This window comes from Halictus rubicundus, chromosome 11, assembly GCF_050948215.1.
Source record: "Halictus rubicundus isolate RS-2024b chromosome 11, iyHalRubi1_principal, whole genome shotgun sequence".
Classification (NCBI taxonomy): Eukaryota; Metazoa; Arthropoda; class Insecta; order Hymenoptera; family Halictidae; genus Halictus; species Halictus rubicundus.
In genome coordinates, this window is record NC_135159.1 from 3,692,601 (window position 1) to 3,699,850 (window position 7,250).

A 7,250-nucleotide genomic window follows, 5' to 3' on the forward strand; every position below is an offset into this window, starting at 1 on the left:
CACGTAACTGTTTTACAATGCTGCGACTTGGCCAGCTTTTGTTTGCCTAGTCTAAAGAAAAGTTTTTAACAAAAATGGTAATGGTCATTATATTGTAAAACTTACAAGTCAAATCTCCCCGACAACACGGAAAACATATTAAAATCAGAGGACAATAATTTCGAAGTTTACACAATTATTCAACGAGACTATACCAAAAACTGTAAACGAGACAACAACCAGCAGACGCAATAGAAATATTCGGATAATAGAACGGCGTTGCTGAGGACAGCTAGAAGCAACATTAATTTCTAAATAAATACAAAATGGTAGTGGATAATATAACAATGAAAATGTTTTTATTTGATAATAAATGTAATACATTCTCTAATTTGCAATATATTTATTTGAATATTTCCGATTTGTTTAACGTTACTGTTGTACGATTGATAATATGAGGATAAGAGCAAATTCATTACCTTGCACCGCACTATTTCTAACGAAATCAAAGTGTTTCGACGTTCTTTGAAAATTATATATTAATAAAATAATCATTCGTTTTCCGTAGTTACGGTATACCGAACACAAAACTAAGAGAAAACAAAAAAAGAAATAAATCGACACGTTGTTCAACAATATCAGAGAAGTATCATTCATAATTGTATAAAAGATTGCGCAATAAAATATAGAAACATTCACTTTGCATACCGATTAATACGTGCGCTGCCGGCGTCACACCTGCGGAACGACCATAATCTCGTATTTCGCGTGAAAAAAGTTGAATTAATTTTATGTGCATTTTTATTTGAAATTATAACGAACAACTTAATATTCATGGAATCTATAACTTTTCTTTGTTAAAATTTACGTTTAATAAAATATCCTAACTACGAATGCTGCGAGTAAAACAAACGACGGCAATAGGCGTGTTCATTCTTCCATTGATTCAAAAGTACATAATTAAGAGCCTTTTCATACAGGCATACCGTGTATATAATACGTGCATGAAACACATAAAGGGTGGGGCGTTATAAACAGGTCACCTGAATAACTCGCTCGCTTTTGAAGATTGAAGAAAATGCATCCAACCATATTTACTTGGCATCGAGGCGCTCATAATCTGATGTTACTAATTTTTTGATAGGTGGAGACGTCAAGAAGATATGAAGGTCAACTCTGTTTTTCTCAAATGGAACGCTATGGTTTATTATTTACATTCTGGCACAGTGTTTCAAGACGTATACAATGACCTATTGTGAAGGTCATTCAAGGTCACTCAAGGTCAACTGCAATAGAAAAGAAATAGTCTCGAAGTACCCTCGAAGTAGTTTTGTGTCTTCTCCGGTTGTTGGCATACCGCTCTTGCTATGATTTATAAGGGTCACAGATCATAAACAAACATGCAATTACATTGTTGAATCACGCGTTGTAGAAAATGTACAATCAAGAAATAGTTAAATCCCAAGAACTAGAATATCTTAGAATTAATCACACGGGAATTACTTAGTAAAAATAGTATATATTATTATGTTTTCCGAGTAGGAGGTGTAATATTATGATTTAGTATGAGGAAGTCCCTCCCAGCATGTGTTGACCGTGTACTTTTCTTCGTGTTTTCGTCGGACGAAGGTTATAAAGTAATTTAACTCGTCGCAGAAACTAATTTTTATGCTAGCCTCATTTTTAGAGTTGACCAGCATCTGACTTTGCCCGTCATAAAATTGCTTGAGCTAACGGACGAACGGTGCAACACCTTCTACCTGCATTATTGCCGTCTGTACCATACCTTGCCGAGTGGAAAAATCTACCAGAATAATTAATAATACGGTACTCCCTTTCGGAACCATCGATTTTGAACAATGTAGGAGATAAATAAGTTTTAGGTCCTTATGGATAGAAATTCTGAATTCGAATGTTCTTCGTACTATGGATGGTATTAACCCTTAGCACTCGAATGGTGACTATAAGGCACCACTAAAAATGACTCTATCATTATTCAAAATATTTTTTAACATTATTTAATTTGTTTGTATTTAATAAATTACTAAACATTCCGGTACTGTACGAGTAAATTCCACCACTTTCGTATGTACAACATGAAAAGAAAATATATAGAAGGGCAATATTCTAGTTGGGAAGAAATCTTTCGTTTTGGAGTTGAAATAGCTTCGAGTGCAAAGGGTTAACCTCGACTGTACACTAGGAGTGTACGACGCCCCAACAACAATTTAGGTAAAATAAATGACATCTCGCGTCCACTTTCCTTGGGTTCTGTTTCTTCACTACGTGAAAGTTGCCATGTTAGGACAAACGCTGACTACCCTTATTTCAGAATGCCTAAAGAATATTCGGCAATTTTATGGACCCAAAATAACAAATAATTCAAACCTGACAGCCGTTTGTAGTTATTGGAGTGTTTCAGATTCCATGTGTGCCGTATGAAATTTTTATACGGTGTGTACAGGGGCAATCAAGTTGCAAAGTATCGTAGTCGGCGAAATGACACTATTGATTTCCCTAAAATGAACATTTTATTATTTTCCTGTGTATCTGAAATAATTGTTGGAGGGAAAGTTCTGTCGTTTTTTAAATAAGCAGGTAATTTTGCTTGTAAATCAAAAACACATGTTGCTATTGAGTCATTGGGAAACAAGAGTGGACAGGTTACCTGAGAGATGGCAAGAAGTTGTTACAAATAATGGAAATTATATCATTGAATAATATTAAACATATATTTTTATAAATTGACTCAAATGTTTTCTTTAAACTACGACAGAACTTTCCCTCCAAATATATTTTTATAACAGTTCTAAGTACCCAATATTTGCAATTTTTTAGGCCCCGCCAATCAAAAAACGGAATTTCAAAGAGGAAGAATCGTAGAATACGACAATATTTTAAAAAATTTTTTTACACTTGAACCGGTGGTAAAATTTGCAGAACAAAGATATTTCTAATATATTTTTATTAAGAAATTACATTTGCGTATAACAAAACAAATTATTTAAGAAGAATTTTATACGTATAATTTACGTATAATAATATATATAAGGATGTGTGATGCTGTTTCACCACGTGGCAGGAACGGTTTCTATATCACATTTTCTCGTATTGTTTAAAATAACCAAGATATTCAAGTGAACAGAGTTCGTGGGACACACTGTATGTACAGAGAAAAGTTGTTCAGAATGATGATGTTGACAACGTATCTCGCGGTCATTGAAAATACAAGGTGGCTCCCTTAAAGTGCATATTTACCTTAATTTTCTTCAGTTTATAGTACCAAATTGTGTTTTCGTTTTTGATTTTTTCTCGGTAGAATGGCCCTTCTCGATGGGTTTAAGGGTTCGGGATAGTCACGTGACTTCAAGCTTTTGGCTTTATCTCGCAGAGAATCAAGACAAAATATAGCTGAATTTGTAGCTGGAGATATTTTCTAGTGCGCGCTGCTCTCGATTTCATCCAGAAAACTCATCCAATGGCATAAAAATGCTTGGATTCCACGGCATGCACATAATCAATTTTTGGCCTACTTCTAACGCTTATATTACCAAATATCTGCACAATCGCGGCAGCTTCTGACCAGCGCGCACTAGATTGAACCTTCCTCTTTCGAATGAGCCCTTTACCAGCGACAAAATATTCTTATATAAGGACGAAAACTTGAGGCACGTGGAACCATTTTTTGACGGTAATGTAGTCACTCTACCTTATCGCGAATCGAAAAATTCAACCAGGAAAGCAAATGTTTAGCAGTGATTCGAACGTGGCTCGACCGGCGCGCCAAAAAAAAAAGGGTGACAGTCAAATACATGGTGGTGGGGGGAATGAACAAAAGGGGTTGGAACATGGAAGGACAAACACAGAGAGAAAGATAGGGAGTGAGAGAGAGATAGAGAGGGAGGAGGCACGCGGCGGTAAGTGTCAGTTCTTTTGTGAGCATATAATACATCATCGATGCGGCGAGGGCTTTTAAGCTGTCCTGAAAATACCAGCCGGCTGTACGAGTTATTAATGTCCTACCTCCTTATAAAGTACTCAATTTTCGTTCTGTACGAAAGAGAAATATTAGCCGTAATACGGGCACCGCCGCAACGAAACGCTGCAGTATATCAGACCCGGGGCGAAAATTACAGCACCGACGAAGATGTTAATATCGGTGAACTTTATCGTCCGCACCCTTCCCCGTCGTCCACCCGTTTGGACCCCTCCTCCCCCCACCCGCCCCTCCACCCCCGAAACCAGGCACACGCGACACGGGCGCGGCGCACACATTGTTTTGACAAAAGGGCGTCCCATCGAACTTTATCGCGCGATTCGCAAAATTCTAGCGGACCGAACGGCGAACGTGGCCCCGTCGCTGCCCTTCGCCGGCCACCGTAAATCACCCCGCACACCCGGCTACCTGTGTAAAGATTAACTCAATCGATTCCGGACGTATCTCCCCATCGGCCGATTATTGAATTCAAGATGGACTGTTCGATATCGAGCCCCTATATTAGGTCCACGGAAAATGTCTCCCGCTCCCTCCCCCTCTTCCGTTTCCCCTATCTCCGCCTCCCTCGGACAGGGGGAATCCAATTATTTAAGAATAGATCTGTTCTTCGGTTTACATGCCACTATTTAGAAGAGGTTTCCGTTTTACGTGACTAATCGCTCGATTTACACGGTACGCAGGGGGAGTTCCCCTAATGCCGGACCTCAGCTGTACAGAGTGTCCCAAAAATGTTGTCCTCGGGGCATTTGAAGTAACTTTTTCCTTTGCGAAAATGTTCTCCGCCGCTTTGTTAACGAGTTATTAACGAAAAACAAGGACCAATCAGAGCGTGGCCACAGCAGACGGATTCTGGGCGCGGCCAATGGCAACGCCGCGTTCAGCGGGGCCTGTCGCCGAGTCGGAATCCGTCTGCTGTAATCGCACTCTGATTGGTCCGTGTTTTTCGTTAATAACTCCTTAACGAAGCTACGGGGAATATTTTCGCAACGGAAAAAGTTGTTCCAAATGATCTCAGGAATCATCAGTTTCAAGGAAGTACAACATTTTTGGGACATCCTGTATCTTTAACATTTAAAGCTCTACCGAGCTGTTGCATTATGCGAGTTGTCGAGGTACTTAAACGAACAATAATTACAGTTAAGGAGATTAGTTGATTGATGTGGCTGACAAGAATCCGGCGCGTCATACAAATTATGAACTATTATACAATATCAAATAAATATAACTATTATACAATATCAAATAAAGTGAAAATAAAACATTTTTTAGATCATAACTACTATATTTGTATTGTAAACAATAACCTAAACGTATTGCACTTTGGATGCATATCTACATTTAATCAGCTATTCTGCTGTTTTAGATGTTTCTCTTTTCTTCATTATCAACTAGTAAAAGTACGGTAATTTTGTAGAAAAGGGGACTCCTCTTCGCTAATTCATATGACCTTGAAATATGTTGTTAAGGTCATCATATTGAACAACTTCTTCAACTCATCAAAATCGGTAAGGAACCCCGTTTCTATGATAGATTGTTACCCTAGGGAGGATTAGGTTTGTACAGCTTTCCAATGAATTTTGGTTAGGGTTAGATTTTCTGGAGAGGGCCCCAAAGAACGATTTCGGCCATTCAAGAAAGGCGGGTTTTGCTGTGATCAGCCTAACAGTTTTTTGCGAATATCTAAACAAGTAAGACCGAGCGACGCTAACATGTGTAGGGAAAAGTTGTTCAGAACGACGACCTTGACGACATATTTCAAGGTCATCAAAATCGGTGAGGAGTCCCCTTTTCTGCATAACTACCGAAAGTATTTATATTTTAATGGTAACAGTTAATTTGATATTTTATTACGAGCAGAAGATATCGACAGTCGAGGAATGTCTGAGAATACGATCGGTCTGCAAGTTTCTGCCATATCTTTTCAAGCATCGGCCGCGGTTTTGTATCGTTACGTATCGCCCCTTTCAGAACGATTGTGAATGTTGGAATCGCGGAAGAATAGGCGAGACATACACTTCGAGCAAACTTTTTGTCAAGACCTCTGCCGGCTTCGCGTTTCGATCCTTTCATGCCTTTCATTCTTCGGAAGGGCTTGTTTATGGCATCCCGTAGATACGGTAAAATAGGAAATAGTTCCCTAGACGCAAGATGGAATTTTTCTCGAGACTTGATTGGAGTTAAGTCCTTCGACGTCGTCGTCGTTGCGATCGTATCTCCAATACAAAACGTTCGCGTTTCGACGTTGAGAAACAAACGATGTAGGTAACCGTTAGCATTAAATCGAACTGACTTGTGCCTGCATTTGAACCTGTTGACATGTGCACTGCTAAACTAGTGCCACCATACAAATTCCGTAGAATCAAAATGATTTATTCAATGAAGAAAAATTGTAAAATTCACATTTCTGTAAAAAATTACTCTGTTAAGCCTTCTGCTAACTAATACATATATGCAGGGTGTTCGCGATAATTTTGACCAGCGTTTTTTTCTTAAAAGGTAAACATTAGAAAACAACCGAAGAGGAGGTAGTTGTAGTATATTTTACTAGCAATATGATAGCATATCTCAATTTTTTGTATTTTTAATGTTTTTCTAGAAACAAAGGTGTTTTCTAGAAACAAAATATTTGTTTACGTCAGATGAAAACGAACATTGACACGAGTCCAACCATGTAGTATATTATGGTCTTCAGGGTCATATAAGGGCAGAAATAAAAGAAATAGATTTAACATTTCGTAGTATTGTATTTACTAGTATGTTGTAGTGATAAGACTACATCTCGTGTCCAATGTGACTTCCATTAGAAAGAATGCATTTCTGAGTTCTGTTGATTACATTCCTGGTAGTTTCTGTCAATGTTGCACTAGATATGGATGTACAGGCTTCTTTTATCTTGAGTTTGCAAGTCGTCCAAACAATAAATGTAAACAATATCTTTAATATGTCCCCACAAAAAAATCTAGTGGTGACAAATCGGGGGATCTTGCAGGCCATTGTATAGGTCCGTATGTTCCGATCCATTTATTGTTAAACATATTATATAAAAAATGGTTTACCGATCCACAATTATAAGGGGGAGCCCCGTCTTGTTGGAAGTACATGTCTTGTACAAGAAACAATGGTAGTGATTACCAGTAATTTTGAAATTCACAATTTAGAAATTGTTAATACTTATTTCCATTTAGAATTCCAGTTTAAAAATATAGACCTAGTAAAATGTTAGAAATAATTCCACGCCAAGCATTTGTTCTGAATTGTACTTGGAAATTTGTCT